At 39.8% G+C, this 17147-nt stretch overlaps 8 non-coding genes across 8 annotated transcripts; 2 read left to right on the top strand and 6 right to left on the bottom strand.

Annotated features, from left to right (window-relative positions):
• Positions 1-8253: 8253 nt before the first annotated feature.
• Positions 8254-8325, bottom strand: TRNAW-CCA. Its single transcript has one exon. It is a non-coding gene; the product is annotated as a tRNA-Trp (tRNA).
• A 737-nt stretch (positions 8326-9062) lies between these two features.
• TRNAW-CCA lies at positions 9063-9134 on the bottom strand. The gene has a single exon. It is a non-coding gene; the product is annotated as a tRNA-Trp (tRNA).
• A 1621-nt stretch (positions 9135-10755) lies between these two features.
• TRNAW-CCA lies at positions 10756-10827 on the bottom strand. The gene has a single exon. It is a non-coding gene; the product is annotated as a tRNA-Trp (tRNA).
• A 366-nt stretch (positions 10828-11193) lies between these two features.
• TRNAW-CCA lies at positions 11194-11265 on the bottom strand. The gene has a single exon. It is a non-coding gene; the product is annotated as a tRNA-Trp (tRNA).
• A 406-nt stretch (positions 11266-11671) lies between these two features.
• On the bottom strand, positions 11672-11743 carry TRNAW-CCA. The gene has a single exon. It is a non-coding gene; the product is annotated as a tRNA-Trp (tRNA).
• Positions 11744-12837: 1094 nt separating this feature from the next.
• On the bottom strand, positions 12838-12909 carry TRNAW-CCA. The gene has a single exon. It is a non-coding gene; the product is annotated as a tRNA-Trp (tRNA).
• Positions 12910-15810: 2901 nt separating this feature from the next.
• Positions 15811-15882, top strand: TRNAW-CCA. Its single transcript has one exon. It is a non-coding gene; the product is annotated as a tRNA-Trp (tRNA).
• Positions 15883-16470: 588 nt separating this feature from the next.
• TRNAW-CCA lies at positions 16471-16542 on the top strand. Its single transcript has one exon. It is a non-coding gene; the product is annotated as a tRNA-Trp (tRNA).
• Positions 16543-17147: the final 605 nt, after the last annotated feature.

Here is a 17147-nt window from a genome sequence, read left to right as displayed (position 1 = left end):
TGGCGTTGTCATGATAACGAGTTTCATTTAGGTCACGAAAACTCTCTCTTTACTAGACTTCATTCGATGTGGTTGTCACGATAACGAGTTTTAGGCCACGAAACATGGGTTACGGGTAGTAATATTTTGGCAATGACATGCCTCATTGACAGAACTCAAAGGGATGAAAGTTTCATGGCTACTAGTAATTATTGTAGACAACAATCGTGCGATGGATGTGAATGTCATAGCAACGAGTTTGATCTAAGCAGCTGAACACACCCTCTTAACTAGTCATTAGTGGAAAAGAGTTCATGCCAACGAAACGCCCATTTTTACTCGAAATAAAATTATGTGGGGTCATGGCAACGAGATTTAGGCAGCGACACTCCCTCTTTACTAGACATCAAGAACGAGTATTGGTAATGGGTTTTAGGCCACAACAGTTACAGCACGCCTTCTTATAGACATCAATGGATGTGGGTGTCATGGCAACAGGTTTATGTCAACGACACACCCTCTTTAGTGGACATCAAGGGATGCGGGTGCCGTGGCAACCAAACAGTTTTAGATAGCGACACACCCTCCTTCGTTATATCAAGGTATGTGGGTGTCATGGAAACGAGTCTTAGTCAACGATACTCGTCATCAAGAGATGCTGTTGTCATGGCAACAAATTTAAGGTAAGGACACGCGCCTCGTTCAATCAAGCTCACATTGTGATGAAGACTTCGGGCACAGGAAGGCGGCTTGTTGTTTCTAAAGTCGCCATGGTAGAGACAAAATGAGATTCTGTAAAATAAAAAATAAAAAAGAAGAAGAGAAGTTATTCTTATTTCTCCCCCCCCCTTTTTTTGTAATCGGGTTCTTCTTAGCCTTCTTCTTCTACTTTCTAATTTCCATTTTGATTTCTTCTTCTTCTTCTCCTCCTCCTCCTCCTCCTCCTCCTCGCCCTCCTTCTCCTCCTCCTCCTCCTCCTCCCCCTTCTCCTCCCCCTCTTCCTCCACCTCCTCCTCCACCGTTTTCACATTGTTAACATACCAAATTGGATATCATCTCAATTTCGGTCTCCATCGACCTCTTATAAAATAATGGTTTATTGATACAAATCAAGCATTATTGCGGCAAAGCATGATTGTTATGATTTTCCAAAATAATCAGTAACCAATTTCAATCAACAATGATAGAGTTCATAATAAAGGAAATCGACATCGGCAAGTAATTATTACCTCAGTTATTATACCTTAGCCACACCGCGGCCGCCAGACCAATTCTTAGTAAGCCGGTAAATATTATTATGCGCCAAGATACAACGGGACTTGTACATTAGGACTATAGGGTACTGTATGTTCTCCCCATCTCCCTTACGCGGAACGATTTTGTGTGAAAGAGAATTTGAAGTTGACCCATTTATTGTATTGCAAACACTCAAGTGGAAACCTAAAAATATTAGAAGACAAGGCAGGAGGGGGGAAGAGGGGGGGGGGGGGGGGTACAGCGTAATACTCTTGATCAATACCGGGACTGAACTTTAGATACTGCAAAATAACGCAAGTCGTGCAATGCCTATTCATTATACAAGCTATATATTATGATTTATTAAAACATCCTTGCATCATTGTCGATCTATATTGTTCATTTCCTTATAAGGAAATTCCGTGTTGTCTGGAAACGACCGTATGGGTTTCGATATTATTTCAAGTAAATAAACATGGATGGAACGAAACAGGATATAAAAATGACACAAGAGGCGTAAGTACGAGGGGCACGTCCGGGGGCAGGATTGGTGGAAAGACCGAAAGAGGGAATGGCAGGAAAAGATGTCTGGGTTGGACCCCCCCCCTCCTAATAGAAGGTATTTTGTCCATTCTCATTTGAATTGACTTAATAACAAATAAACGCCAAACCCGTTTACTTGCTAGACTTCACTGTCAGACACTATTGAGTGACTGAATGCCTTTTCTCCTCTTTGGTAATAACATACATGAAAATAGTTGTAAAGGGTATACAAGAGCATTTGTCTACATCAATAACCCACTTCTTGTGATGGCCAAGATTAAACTGATTGAATCTTCCTGTTTACTTGCTAGACTTCACTGACAGACACTATTGAGTGACTGACTGGCTTTTTTCCTCTTTGGTAATAACATACATGAAAAGAGTTGTAAAGGGTATACATGAGCATTTGTCTACATCAATAACCCACTTCTTGTAATGGCCAAGATTAAACTGATTGAATCTTTGCGCAGCATAAAACGTATGACCATTCGGTACAATTGTCTGAAAATCGAGACTATTACTTTTGGGCTCTATAGCCCTAAAGTCGATTTGACAACTAATAGTCGTTATTTTCCCACTTGAAGACATTTTCAAGCCCACCTTTTTAGGGAAGTTCTAAATTAGTATTATCTTTCAAATGCAGTTGGAATTTAACTTTTTCATTTTTTTGGCCTGCAAATGGGACATAGTACCTTTAAGGTACCGCAAATAGGGTTTACAACGGGGTCAGGAGTCGGTTGTCCCCGCTTAAATTACACCATGGCTTCTCCACAAAACAAACCTTGCAATTGAGGTGACCGTCTCTTCGTTCTCGACCCGTCCGAATCGGACGAACTCGGTTTGGGATCGACTTGGTTGTTTTTGCATCGGGATCGACGAAAGATTTTTCTCAGTTTAGTCGGGACCGAGAACCGTGGCAGCACAAACATGACGGGGTCGAGAGAGTGATTAGCTAGTAGCAGTTTGTGTGACATGAGGTCGCTCCATAGCGTCGTCCTAATGCCGATTCGCGTGTAAGAGATGAATAGCTGAAAAGGAAAGAATGTAATATTACAAGCGGGGCGGGCGAGAGAAAGATTCCTACTTGTAAACTCATAGAAGGGGGGGGGGGGGGGGTGGTCTTGCAACTGAACGACTAATATGTGTATCTATAGCCCCCACCCCCCGCTGTTTGATTGGGAGGGGTAGTCCCCTATGCCCTTCGGTAGCTATGCCCCTGAGTCGGATAATGCAGGTGCGGGGGGGGGGGGGGGCGGTCATCAACTGCTTCGATCCTCATGCACTTGCTATAGAAAGGAGAGAGAGAGAGAGAGAGAGAGAGAGAGAGGGCTATACATTGAAACAACAATATAGAAAGCGGGAGAGAGAGAGAGAGAGAGTAGGTGAGAGAGAGAGAGAGAGAGAGAGAGAGATTACTTAAAATTAATAAGATCAGTACCCCTCCCCTTAATGGCCTGATGCCCTCTCAATGGCCGGACCGACGTTACGCCACTCGTATATAGAATATTTAAACATACATAATGTATTGATCAACCCCAAACTATGACATCGGTAGATTATCGCTTCAATCAGGATCATGGTCTAAAAGTCGTGTTGGCTATTTTGACCAGGATTTAGGTCAGGTAATCTATAGCTACCAGCCAAAATCTCGGCCAAACAAGTCGGTTAACAATAACCAACATCCTGGTTGGACATTGACATAACACTCTAAAAACGTCAGTTTGAACTGAAAAAGTGACAATGCATCTAGGATGCTTAAAATATGTTTGAAAATCGAAAACACCTTCAAAATATGAACCTAGTTTACTAAGCGAGGCCATTACAACAGCCTTACACTTGCATCATAATTATTGCCTCGTGCGTCACCATAATTAATGTGCAATATGAAAATGACGTATTTCGCAATCCGAACATTATTTCTATAAGCAAACCAATATGATATTGAAAATTGCCATTATGCCCGGCGCACACTGCACGATCCTCCTGCGACCTGGTTTTCATAGAAATGGTATTTATTATATTTAATATGAAAGTTTAAACAAACATCCTCTTCCTGATTCACATTCTAAATAATAAGAAGAATGCCAGTGGCTGGAAGCTTAGTACATTTCAGCCTTCTCGTCTGAATTGATGCCGAATCGGCTTCCAATCTTAGATAATCACATTACTTATTACTACTGTCCTGACGTTACTAGGATTCTGAGCCGATTTACCTCCTCCAAGGAAACTTGAAAATCCCTTGAAATTTAGATTTTCATTATTCATGTGACTATGCGGATCCTCGGTCATTAAGATTGTACAAGTTTGAATGTTCACATCAAATGCTTTTGCAAAGTCTTTTCAAATCGGCTCGTAGTAAGATCATGTAGTGTGTCGGTTTCTTCAAAGTATTTGTGGTCGTGTTCTCGATGGGTATATAGCCTATTGTCATTGACTTATGACCTCATCTATTTCGCCAGCCGACGGCTGGCGTTACCTATACACGCCAATATCCGTGTTCCAGTTTCTAACATTTGACACTTTTAGGTAGTTAAGATAGTTTTATCACAGAACCATAAGAAAAAACAATAACAAACTACTTCTCTTGTATCGACTGCCCGATTATTAACAATTTAAAAATTATCCTGGGAAGGCAACCCCCCCCCCCCCCCCCCCCCCCCCCCCCCCACAGTGGGACTTGAACGTTGGTGTTCTTCAAATGGAACGAATTCTGAGAACAATATTTTGAGTTGGTAAAACAATACAGATTTTCATTTTTTTTCTTCAAATAAACATTTATTTTCCCAATTTGTAGCATGTTCGAATTATATTCAATGAATATGATTCACAAGAGGCAACTTTTCTAAAAAGCAAACGGTTTTGGCTAGAGTGCCGTCAGCAATACAGAACATGTCAATACATTTCACATGCACATTATACATGGGCAAACAAAAATTATTAACATCATTGTGCTGAAAACTAAATAGCCTAACAGAAGAGTTTTATTTGCAACGATTGTGGTTTCTACTATCGGTGATAATCATTGACATCCAATCTCGAGACCGTTGATAACTTTGAATGATCAAAGGTTCAGATCCGGGTTCAGATTTGTTAAAATCCATCACGTTGATGTACATGCAGGTATACTTGCACGAGATTTTCAGCATCCTCTTTGCTCATGTACAAACACGTGACTCACATCTAAATCAACCCTGTAATATGCAAATAAAATTAAATGGACGTGCAGAAGGTTTGTCACTAGAAATCATGGGCGTAGATTTGTAATTGATACCTATTGTTCAGGGGGATGATCTATTCATTCATCCCCCCTGAACAATAGGTATTACGTAAGGATTGACGCCCATGCTAGAAATTATTTTTGATATGGGGGGGGGGGGGGGCAGGAAGGGGGCGGGATCCGATTAATATTTATCGACACATTGTTTGCTTCCAACAAGAATGGGACCATCAAACCAGGGAGGTGACATAAGCTTCATTTGCAGACGAATATGAAAAGGTAATTATCAGATTTAAAACTGTCACACCCGGCCGCTGACCTACGATTTCGTTATGAATTACGTGGTTATGAATACAGTCTCAGGAGGTAGGGGGGGGGGGGGTGTCGTTCAATGAACAAATGACGGGATGTTACCCCCTTTTCACAGGGACAATATCTGTCATACCCCACTCTGAGTAGGAGGGGGGGGGGGGGGGAAGGCGCACTAAAGCCCGAAAACAACATCACATTTTTCAGAGGCCTTTGCTAGTCTTCTGGAGGCTGTAATTGCTGTCGGTCGGTATATACATTGGTAAATTTCCCTTTGAAATGAATGTGGACTTTATGACGTTTTAGAGTGCATTTAGCTTTTTACCGGGTGAAGGGGGTGGAGGGGTACGTGCCCCCATGCCCCCTGGATCCGCCAATAAAACCCAAAAAACAAACGGACAGACGATACATGAACATAATATTATGGGCCCGAATTCACAAAAGAGGTTTGTAGACAAACCTAGGTTTATGTGCGTCATTATGACGCGTTTCAGACTGACCAAGGTTTGTCTGAACCTTGGTCTGAAGCGCATAGAAACGCGTCATAATGACGCACACAAACCTAGGTTTGTCGACAAACCTCCTTTGTGAATTGGGGCCACAAAGTCTAACCATCCACGGCAGCCAACACGTTATGAAGAGGACGGTGACGAGAAGGGTCGTTTTCACAAACTTGACCTCCATCCCGGTGTACCCCTGAAGTCCCGGGTACATGACGGTGATCTGTAAAAAAAAAATGACACAAAGAAAGGGGGAAACCCCCAATCATAATACGCCATTTTCGTAAAGTAACCAAAATGTATGCATATGCCTTTGTGAAGCGCCTGGATAACAATGATTTCATTCACCTATTACGAATAAATGTAGCTCAATAGTCAGAATTTAAATTGAATACATTGTTTGTTGCTAGGTCGAAAAAAACAGTATGGATTGTCCTAACTACGTTCTATATATGTAATTTGCATTCTGACTATTGAAATATAATTATTCGTAATATGTGAATAAAGTAATTCGTATCGGGGCACTTTAAAGTATCTCTCTAAAAAATCAAGTGATCACGGACGTCACTCCTCTGAAGAGTGAAAATGTAGTGAAAATAGAGTGAACATTCACTCTTTTTTTCTTAGAGAGCACTCTAAAATCAATCGATTGTCACTCCTAAACAAGTGATCACGGACGTCACTCCCAAGAAAGTGAAAATAGAGTGAAAATTCACTCTTTTTTAAAGAGAGATGGTCTATATCGTCCTAATTAACATTGAAGGTCGTAGTACAGTAATTTAAACACTTGGCTGGAGATGTGAATGTCGTTAGTTCGAGACCCGGTGCGGCACCAGTGTTCTTTGGCAAGACAATAATCTTTATTAATATAATTAATTTATGCCATGAATATTGATTTCCTGTTCAGAGGCCCCATTTGATTTTGCCTGAATAATAAAATTGAAAATTGAAAGGTTGGAATTTCAGGAGAAAGAAGAAATAGGAATGATTTCTGTGAAGGGGGGGGGGGGGGGGGGGGCTACACAGGAGGGGATAACGAAAGGAGGGTGTGGTAAAGTATATTTTTCGAATTTGGGGTGATAGCTTGTTTTCACCACCCAAATGTTATTAAATAAAATCCAAACAAAAGGGATTATTCTCAAATTAATGATTTAAGCACACACCGGAGGGGTCCGAATTAAAAATGAGCTAAAAACAACCATGTGGTGGTAAAAAAGAGGGTTCATGCTTTGATACAATTTTTCTCTGTTTAATACAGGCTTTGCATTAAATCTGAATGTAGGCCTACTTTCTCTTGCTACACACTCCCACATAAAATTTCCAGTACATTAAAATTAATGTTTGAAATAATTACGATTTGATTTATTCCCCACACATTTTTAGATTTTTATCATTTTCACTGATGTTGATGCGGCGAATTGTCAAAACAGTCATCAATGACTGCAATTCAAGTTTTATCGTCTTTTTCAAGATTAGACAGGAAAAGAAATTGTTTGATGACGTCATAATTCGTTTGTTGATAAAGTGACGAAACAAATGATGGCGCTATTGCCTCCAAACATAATGCCAGGAATCGAATTGTTCAACTGACATTTTTCTTCTCAGTTTTGCACGTACAGTTTCATGAGTGTTGACCAGGGCGAAGAAAAAAAAATCGAATAAGGAAGAGTTTGTTTTTTTTGGAGGGGAAAGGGGAGATACAGGGAGAGAGAGAGAGAGAGAGAGAGAGAGAGAGAGAGAGAGAGAAGGGGGAAGGGAAAATTTAGTTTAGTTATGGAAGATTACCTTTCGTCGCATTTTGATGAGTTCTAGAACCACGCTCACGTTGCAGACCACCACCGTTAGCAACAAGCCCCACCCACTCATGACGTAGATGGCGAATTGTATGTTGCTCTGGAACGACTCACCGGGCTTCCAGAATAACTTGCACGTCAGCTTACCGTGGAAAGGTACCTGCAGACATTAATATATTTCAAGCAAATGCAAGAGGTTATGCTATTGTCTGCTTGGCTTTGTTTAGCCTAGATTTTAGACGGGATGATTCCCTTCCAGCCTTCCACACACACAAACACACCCCTCACCCACAACAAGAACTACAATAAACGTGATGAAAGTTCTAGAATAACTTGCACATCATCATTTAGTGAAAGGGGACAATTAATATATATTTCACCAAATAATAATAATAATAAATTATGATGTATTGACATAATTATTGTAGACGGGATATATAAACAATTGCGTGTTTTCTTCTCCATGATATACAACAGATTGCATAATTCCATATCCTTTTTTAATAAAAGAAGAAGATAGGAAAAGAAAAGAAATGAAATGAAACCTAAAAAAAATTTGAAACGAAATAAAAGTAATCAACAGAAAGGTAACATTTTAATTTTAATTTGTATATTTTTTTCTTTATCTCGCCAGTAGGCCCTCCCTCCACTCCAGCCCTGCTATCAAAAAGGAAATTGACCCCGACGTGATTCGAACACGCAACCTTCTGTTCTGGAGACAGACGCGCTACCGTTGCGCCACAGGGCCTTCGTGTTTATCTATATACGCATGCAATTTAGCAAGAACAAAAATCCCAAACTTTAGAGATATTGCATCACTTTAACTCTTTTTATCCGTATTGAGTAGTGAGATGATGAAATGCATTGCAATTAATATACCCAAGTCACGGTTCTAGGACGATTACCCCCTGGGCAATCAACTCGGGCCAATTACCAGCGGGACAATAGTCATTCTCCTTGGACAATTACCCCTCAGGACAATTACCCCCCGAGTTTTGAGTTTTTGTTTAAACCAAATCATTATCAGGGTGGACTTCCCCTTTAATGGGGGTGGGGTGTATTTGTCATCGGAAGTGGTTTTCCGGGGGGGGGGGGGAGAGGCGTATTTGTCCTATACGGTCGGGTAATTGTTCTGGGGGTGATTTTCTGAGGGGGGGGGGGGAGGGATTCGGGTTGTGGTCCTTGGGGAGTAATTTTCCGGGGGTAATTTCCAGGAGGTTATAGTCCTTGGCGGGTGGGTGTCCTTGGTTGTTCTGGGGGGAGGCCGGGGGGGGGGCGTATTTTGTCCTATATAACGGGTAATTGTCCTAGGAACGTAATCGTCCACGGGGGTAATTTTCTGGGGGTAATTTTCTGGGTGGTGATTGTAAATAAAAGAAATCAACAGAAAAGTAAAATGATAATGTTTGTATATTCTTTTTTCTATATCTCTCTATTTCTACCAGGCCTCTTCCTCTACTCTAGTCCTGCTATCAAAAGAGAAATTGACCCCGACGTGATTCGAACACGCAACCTTCTGTTCTGGAGACAGACGCGCTACCATTGCGCCACAGGACCTTCGTGTTTATCAGGGAATCTATATGCATACAATTTAGCAAGAAAAAAAATCCCTAAACTGTTGGAGATATTGCAACACTTTTACTCTTTTATAACGACAAAACAAGCCAGTGTCCTACAAATAGTGAGATGATGAAATACATTGCAATACTTAAATCGCATGGCTGAATAACTATACTTTTGTCTAAAACCAACATATTATGCCTTTGGTGAAGTAACCCATACTGATCTATATCAGATATGGAAATAGTTTCACAAGTTTGTTATGTAGGCCTACTTCAAAATAAATTATTATGCTTTTCGCTTGTCAGCTTGGCGAGTAAAATCTTGTTTTATAAAAAGTTCATCCCTACTCTTCACTTTTGACGAAAGGCGTCAAAATTGCGGCCGAGCATAAGTTGTAAGAACAAAGGGACCTATAACTTATTCATTTTCTGTGAGGTTTTATAAAGAAATTGCTCAGTATTTACATCACAACAAGTGAACTCAAAAGTTCGTTATTTGTTTTCTTTGCCAGGTTGTCGGGGGTGGGGGGGGGGGGGGAGGGGGCAACATGCCCCTTTGCTCCATTTAAATCAGCTAGTCATTCCAGGTATATACTTCTCCAGTATTGGTTCTTCTTCTGTGCTTTTATTTCTGTCAAAATAATCTCTCTTTCTTTGATTCACCTTTTTGATTTCCGCCTCTTTTTCATTCTCTTCTCCCTGCTTCTTTACAAAATTATTCGCTAATTAATTTTGCCTAAGAAATGAGGAACAAGACGTTCGTGTCTAGAAGGCGTAACATAATATGACAGCATCGTCCTTCAACAGGTGCCTCTGTCTGACACCGGCTTGCAAATAAATGTATAAACATCAAGGATTATTGAGCACGGTTATCATAACTTTCTCATTTGTGTCCGATTTTATTAAAACTTCACAAGTCTGCTTCTCTGATTAATTTTTGTCTGCTTTCTTTTATAATATCAACGTCATATTTCCCTCTAAGGGCAGAAAAAATGTGTGGGAGAGAGAGAGAGGGAGGGAGCGAGGAAGGGAGAGAGAGAGAGAGAGAGAGAGAGAAGGTACAGTATCATGTTCAGGGTGACATGACTCGGGTGATTGGGCTACGGTCGGCTACCTCGCTGTAATCATTCAAAGGACGTTACGAGGCAACGATTTTCATTTCCCTTAAAAACACGGGGGTTGTGTGCTCGGACGCTTCAAAAATAACTTATGCCTTTGGAATTAACGAAAAATATGCATCAAATAGCTCTAACTATCCTAAGTATTTGTCATTTTTAATGCTGTCCAACATAAGCCTTGAAACATTACGTTTAAACTTCTTCAAATGACTGTTGGCACTAAATTGAAATAAACTGTCCAGATCACACGATCGACATGACATTGTGTATGAAAAGTAAAAAGGGAGGGAGGGAGGGAGGGAGGGAAGGAGAGGGAAGGAGGGAGGGGGAGAGGGAGGAGAGAGAGGGAGGGAGGAGAGAGACAGAGAGAGACACACAGAGAGAAGGGGGGGGGGGGGAGTTAGGGGATGTGCCTGTACAATATTTGTTGAAATATATCATATGATTGACATTTATCTTCCACTTCGATTCTGTTACAAAAAATAAAAAATTGAATGCTGACCCCGACGTGATTCGAACACGCAACCTTCTGATCTGGAGTCAGACGCGCTACCGTTGCGCCACGGAGTCCTCATATATGAGCTTTCATTGTCTACAATCCCATCAAGTTTTGACAATGGCCCTCTTAAAACAATGAAGCACTGAAGCACGAGGCATAATTTAACTTTTAAAAGGATTTAAGACCAAGAAACACATTCGTCCCGTCAGCTCAAACTTGGTATACAAGGCGATTTTGACAACATTTTTAAAAGACCCTAGTGCTCAGTCACCCGTGGCAGAAATATTATGAATAGAGTACCATTGGATAAAATAACAAGTTACCATTTATCATGGAATAGATTTTAAAGTCATATTCGTTTTGACTTTTGAATTATATTGTTTGTCTTGCATTTATCTTCCACTCGAATTCTGCTACAAAAAATAAAATGTGAATGATGACCCCGACGTGATTCAAACACGCAACCTTCTGATCTGGAGTCAGACGCGCTACCGTTGCGCCACGGAGTCCTCATATGGGTTTTCGTTGTCTACAATCCAAGTTTTTGACAATGGCCCTCTTAAAACAATGAAGCACTGAATCACGAGGCATGATTTAATAATTAAGACCCAAAAAAACACATACGTCCCAACAGCTCAAACTTGGTATACTAGGCGATTTGACCAACACTTTATCAAGACCCTAGTGCTCAGTCGTCTGTGGCAGAAATATTATGAAAAGAGGACCATTGGATAAAAAAAAAAACAAGTTACCATTTATCATAGAATAAATTTCAAAGTCATATTGGTTTTGACTTTTGAATTAGGAACTTGGGGTACACTTCTTTTTTACAAGAAATGTATATATATAGTATATAAAATGTCTTGCATTTATCTTCCACTTAAATTCTGCTACAAAAAAATAAAATTTGAATGCTGACCCCGACGTGATTCGAACACGCAACCTTCTGATCTGGAGTCAGACGCGCTACCGTTGCGCCACGGAGTCCTCATGGTCACCAGATCGAGTTTCCGAAAATGGCCCTCATAATTTACCCTCAACCTGAACTCTATTTTGCATGATGTAATACCGCAGTCCTACCAAAATCCTCTTGTTCCAAGTTTCGTCTGAAGCAATGAATGTGGGTCAAAAGCCATTACCATGTGTGTTATCTCATTCCAAAAACGATTGTTCACCTCATCTACATTGACAATATTAAGCGGATGAAAAGAAAAGGTGATCATATCAACTCAAAATCAAGGGAATGCTTAATACAAGCAAATTTTATGGTAAATTATTATCTTCGTTATGATGATACAATCTTGACTTCAGTCGCATCCATTGTTTAAGGTGACACTTTTCATTGAGTGATACGTACTACATGGATAATGTATAGTCGGGATGTTGTCTTTTTATGAAAGTCTACTGTCATCATATGTATTTTTTCTTGCATTTGGGTTTAGTAACCTTTGAGTTTTTATTCGCTACTGAAGACAACAAGTTCATGCGTGAGAGCGTTTTCAGACCCTCGAAATGCGCGACGTCACGCATAATGCGTGACACTTGGTAGCTCTCGGGATAAATACCTTATGTTCCTTACGCATGTGAAATGGCGCAGCGGATAAGTGAGGAGGGAAAACGCGGATATCAGGAGACAAGAAGTTAGTAAGCTGATCAAAATAATTAAAGGTTATCCTATGGATTGCAACAAGGTTATGAGAAAGCCTATAGATACATTGCATGACTTTAAACAATGAAGCACTGAAGCACGATAAGAGGCATACTTTAACTTTTAAAAGAATTTAAGATTCAAACTTGGTACTAGGCAATTTTGACAACATTTTTTAATGACCCGAGTGCTCAGTCACCCGTGGCAGAAATATTATGAATAGAGTACCATTGGATAAAAAAAACAAGTTACCATTTATCATGGAATAAATTTCAAAGTCATATTGGTTTTGACTTTTGAATTAGGAACTATCAAATGTTGGGTACACTTATTTTTATACGCACTGTATATATTTATATATTATATGTATTTTTTGTCTTGCATTTATCTTCAACTTGAATTCTGCTACAAAAATAAAATAAAATGTGAACGCTGACCCCGACGTGATTCGAACACGCAACCTTCTGATCTGGAGTCAGACGCGCTACCATTGCGCCACGGAGTCCTTATATTCTACTATTATCTAAATCGAGATTTGGATAACGGCCCTCTTAATTTTAATACACTCAACCTAATCTTTACTTTGCATGATGTAATACAACAGTCACACCAACGCGACTGGCCCCAGACCGACAACAGCTGCACAATACCCAGAACGGCCAAGCATCGCTCGCTCTTGCACCGGTGTGTATCGGTTGGGCGGTGTGACGGGGACGTGTAACACACAAGATGATGAAATTATATTGCAATACAAACCTGTGACGTAATATTAGACCGGTTTACTAACAAAGTCAAATATATGGATATTATTTTCCTGGGACCTAGTGACGTGGTATTCTAGTAACATTATTGAATAAGCTACAATACTTGGAATCCAGTCTACTTACGTAAATTGTTGCTACGTCGGGTAAGCTCCAGAAAAGCCTTCAGGTTGTGAAGAACAACCTTTTAAAAAGTGTGCATAATATTTTACTATGTTTGTAAACCAGCTGATACAGGCTATACATGAGGCATGTTCTTGACTACATCAAAGGTTAACGAGGTTTACCCGACATAGCAACACGTATTACACGCTGACTGGATTCCAAGTACTGCAGTTCATTCATTTACTAATAGCAGGTCATTGGAATAACTCGTCACGAGTCCCAAGGAAAGGAACATCCATACGTTTGAACATATTCGTATATCGGTCTATAACCTTGAAATTAATAATGTGCTGACCAAAATGGCCGTCCTTTTCTGTTTTCCATTTAAAAAAAACTTTTAAAGATATTGTTTTGCGTCAAAATATGCGCATCCTATCCCCATAAAAAAGGCACCATATAATATTTATATATATTGAATAAGGCAGATTATATACCTCTCCTTAGAAATCTAGCTATGATCCAATTGGTCGAAATTGGAGTCGTGATTTTAGCCATTCCTGTTAAGAAACGAACAATGCCAGTAACGGTTAATAGTTCATGAATGAGATTCCCTAAAGATCCGGGTACCGGGAAAATCATGAGTAAAATTTTGATGAGATCCCCATCGGTTTACGTGATAAAACTTACTTTGTGCGAGCGCGGATACCATACAGTGCTTTTTGTCTTCGATTCCCAAATGATTGTAACATTCAGTCATCTTTCCAGCGAAGATTAACAAAAAACAGTGTCTCAGATTTTCTGTAATGTTTTTACTCAAGAAAAGAATAAGGTAAGAATTCTTGGTAGATTTTTGTGTCGATTCGGTACATAATATTCGAGGCCTGGCTGTTTCTATACTGGCTTTCGGAGATGTTGCATCACACAGGCGCGCCTCGGGGTCGTGACAGGATGCAACGTTACAGCCAAGCCTCTCATAGTAGTCGATATAGCTATACTAATGGAACATGGTTGCTACTCTGAGTTTCACACCTTACAAGCGATCAACAGGCTAATGATACCATTCTTGAAAGTACGTGATTACTCTATTACCTTGGTACAAATACGCTCATTAGTCTGCCTTATTCAATATATTTTGTTTTGCTCTGCCTAGGCATTGAGCACGGTACGCAAGGATAGAGCATCTATAGCAAACCTCAGTATATAAGTATAGGCCTATATAATTATATAAGACATATAATATGTATTATATGTTTCTCCTCTCCTCTGCTCACGTCATTTTTATCTTCCTTTCTCGCGCTTCTTCTTTCTGAGTCAATCTCACTGTTCTCTTCTTTCAAATATTTTTTTCAAGTGACCCCCCCCCCCTTAAAAGAAAATGCCCTATAGAATTACCTTCTCTTTTATCTTCCGGTCTATGGTAACCGTGGATATTCTAATGGATTCTCGCATAGGGTAGTCATTCACCGGAAAATGGTAATATTATGATTTATTTTGTGTATTTCCTTAGGATACAAATCATTGGACCACCTTCATTAATTTTAAGCCTGCATGGTCAAATCCTGCAATTATGAATACTAACGACGATGCTGCTGCTCTTTTTCGCTATCCCTTGATCTCTTTATCTCTCCATATCGCTCTCCGATCTCCCCACTTCTCTCGGCCTTATGACTTTATAAGTACGTCATCGTTAATACTTCATTTTGCAAACAATGATACTACAAGGTAAACAGGATAATAAAAGGGGATTTCCGCATACGCATAATGACTTCGAACTGATATCGCCGCGGGGGGAAATAATGGGGGTATTTGAAATGTAGAGCAATACACGGTGTAATAACGTTTCCAAAGGAGTTTTATATAGTAAAGCTTATCCCTTGAGACGTAGAATTATAATATCATGTTTACTTCCCTCATTGAAGGTGAGTTAGAAGGAAGTGTTTATTTTCTTCAATCTGTCATGCACAACGTGATTCAAAGTCACGTGTTGTGCTATGGCGACCATCATTTATGTAAACACACACACACACACACACACATAACCACACTCACGCACACGCGCGCACACCCACACGCACACATTCACAAAATATATATACATAATTATGTATATATATCTATATCTATAAAAGAAGATATTGTTCTGCGACGGAGGAGATTTAAAAAAAGACTCAACATAAAAAAAAACTGTTCTCTAATATTTTGCGCCTATATACTTTGCAGTATCATAACCTGAAGAAGCCCTATAAAGACGAAATTTTGTTACGCTTTTCCTTTTTTGACGGAGTTTTAACTTATTCATTTTTTGTTGAGTCTCTCTCTCTCTATCTTTCTACAGTAATTAATTACTAAATTATTCATACCCAAACCAACTTTTGAAATATTTATGTATGTGACAAATTTATTTGTCCCGATCATTTCCCGATTTATGTTTCTTGAGAATGTGACATATCTAAGCTATACAAATATTTTCAACAAAGGCCCTAATTCAACCACTATTTACAACGGATCCATCTCCTCGAATCCCTCGTACGTGACACAAGGACTCCGTGGCGCAACGGTAGCGCGTCTGACTCCAGATCAGAAGGTTGCGTGTTCGAATCACGTCGGGGTCATTTATTATTTTAGTGGTCTTTTGCTGTTTTATTTTAAAGAAAAGTCCACCTTTCATTCTTGACTTACGAAACGCACACACACACACACACACACACACACACAACATCAAATATACAAGGGCCATGAATAATTTAGTCGTTAAAGGCCAAATAACAAAAAATAACGTGTTTCTCGTCCGGTCTTTAAAAAAAAGGGAGAAGGCAGGGCATTACTAGCTATTTACTATTTTGCAATTTTTTTCCAAGATGGCTGCCATGCTAATTATAGCTGGCCAAGCCTATTCATTCACAGATATTGTGCTATGTGAGTATACTGATCGATGTATGACAAAAAAATGATTTGCATCATTTTAGAAGCTATTTAAACAAAATGTATATCACAGGCTTTTTTTTTCGAGGGGGGGGGGGGGGGGGGGGCTTTTTTTCTTCTGAATAGTAAATAGTAAAAAAAAAAAAAAAAAAAAGGAGGCGGGCGGAGACGAGAAACACTTCATTTTATCGCAATGTATTTTATTGCAAAGGAGTAATATCCTATTATTTCGAAATACCAAACCGATCCATCGCCTCGATTCCTACGAGTAACATGAAGACTCCGTGGCGCAACGGTAGCGCGTCTGACTCCAGATCAGAAGGTTGCGTGTTCGAATCACGTCGGGGTCATAATTTATTTCAATTTTCTTTTTTTGTTTAACAGAAGATCTCCTAAGAACGTAAATGGGCTAGTACATGCAGACTAAGTACCCCCTCTAAAATTCCTGGATCCGCGCCTAGAAGAGGGTTCGATCATTATTGTCAAGCACAGTGGAAAGAGGGTTCGTAATGATCATGAGGAAGGCTACTAGGTCTACATATCAGACTAAGGAGCTTCTCCGATTTGCTATCTATCCTTAGGTATTTATTTTGTTCTTTCATTAAAAAACTAACATCTATCTTATTAATGAGGCGCGATGGCTCAGCGGTAGAGCAGTGGTCTCGTTTACGGTAAGTCCCGGATTCGAAACCAAGTCGATGCGCTAGTAACTGTTTTCTTAGAAAAGGCATTAATCCTCATTCATTACCAAGTCCCTCAGAGAGGACTTAAAGCCGTCGGTCCCGTGGGTGCATGCTTACTTACAAGCAGTCAGGTAAACAAACAAACAAACAAACATCAATTATTATTATTATTATAATATTCATGATATACTTAAAAAAAAAGATTTTGTATACCCTTTGATAGGATCCGACGCCGAAAAACGGGAGCGCCCCAATGAGAGCTGCGGCACAGA

The sequence above is a fragment of the Strongylocentrotus purpuratus genome, unplaced genomic scaffold (assembly GCF_000002235.5).
Source record: "Strongylocentrotus purpuratus isolate Spur 01 unplaced genomic scaffold, Spur_5.0 spur5_contig_863, whole genome shotgun sequence".
NCBI classification, from domain to species: Eukaryota; Metazoa; Echinodermata; class Echinoidea; order Camarodonta; family Strongylocentrotidae; genus Strongylocentrotus; species Strongylocentrotus purpuratus.
Note: the sequence above shows the minus strand (reverse complement) of the source record. Positions and strands in the feature narration are given on the sequence as shown.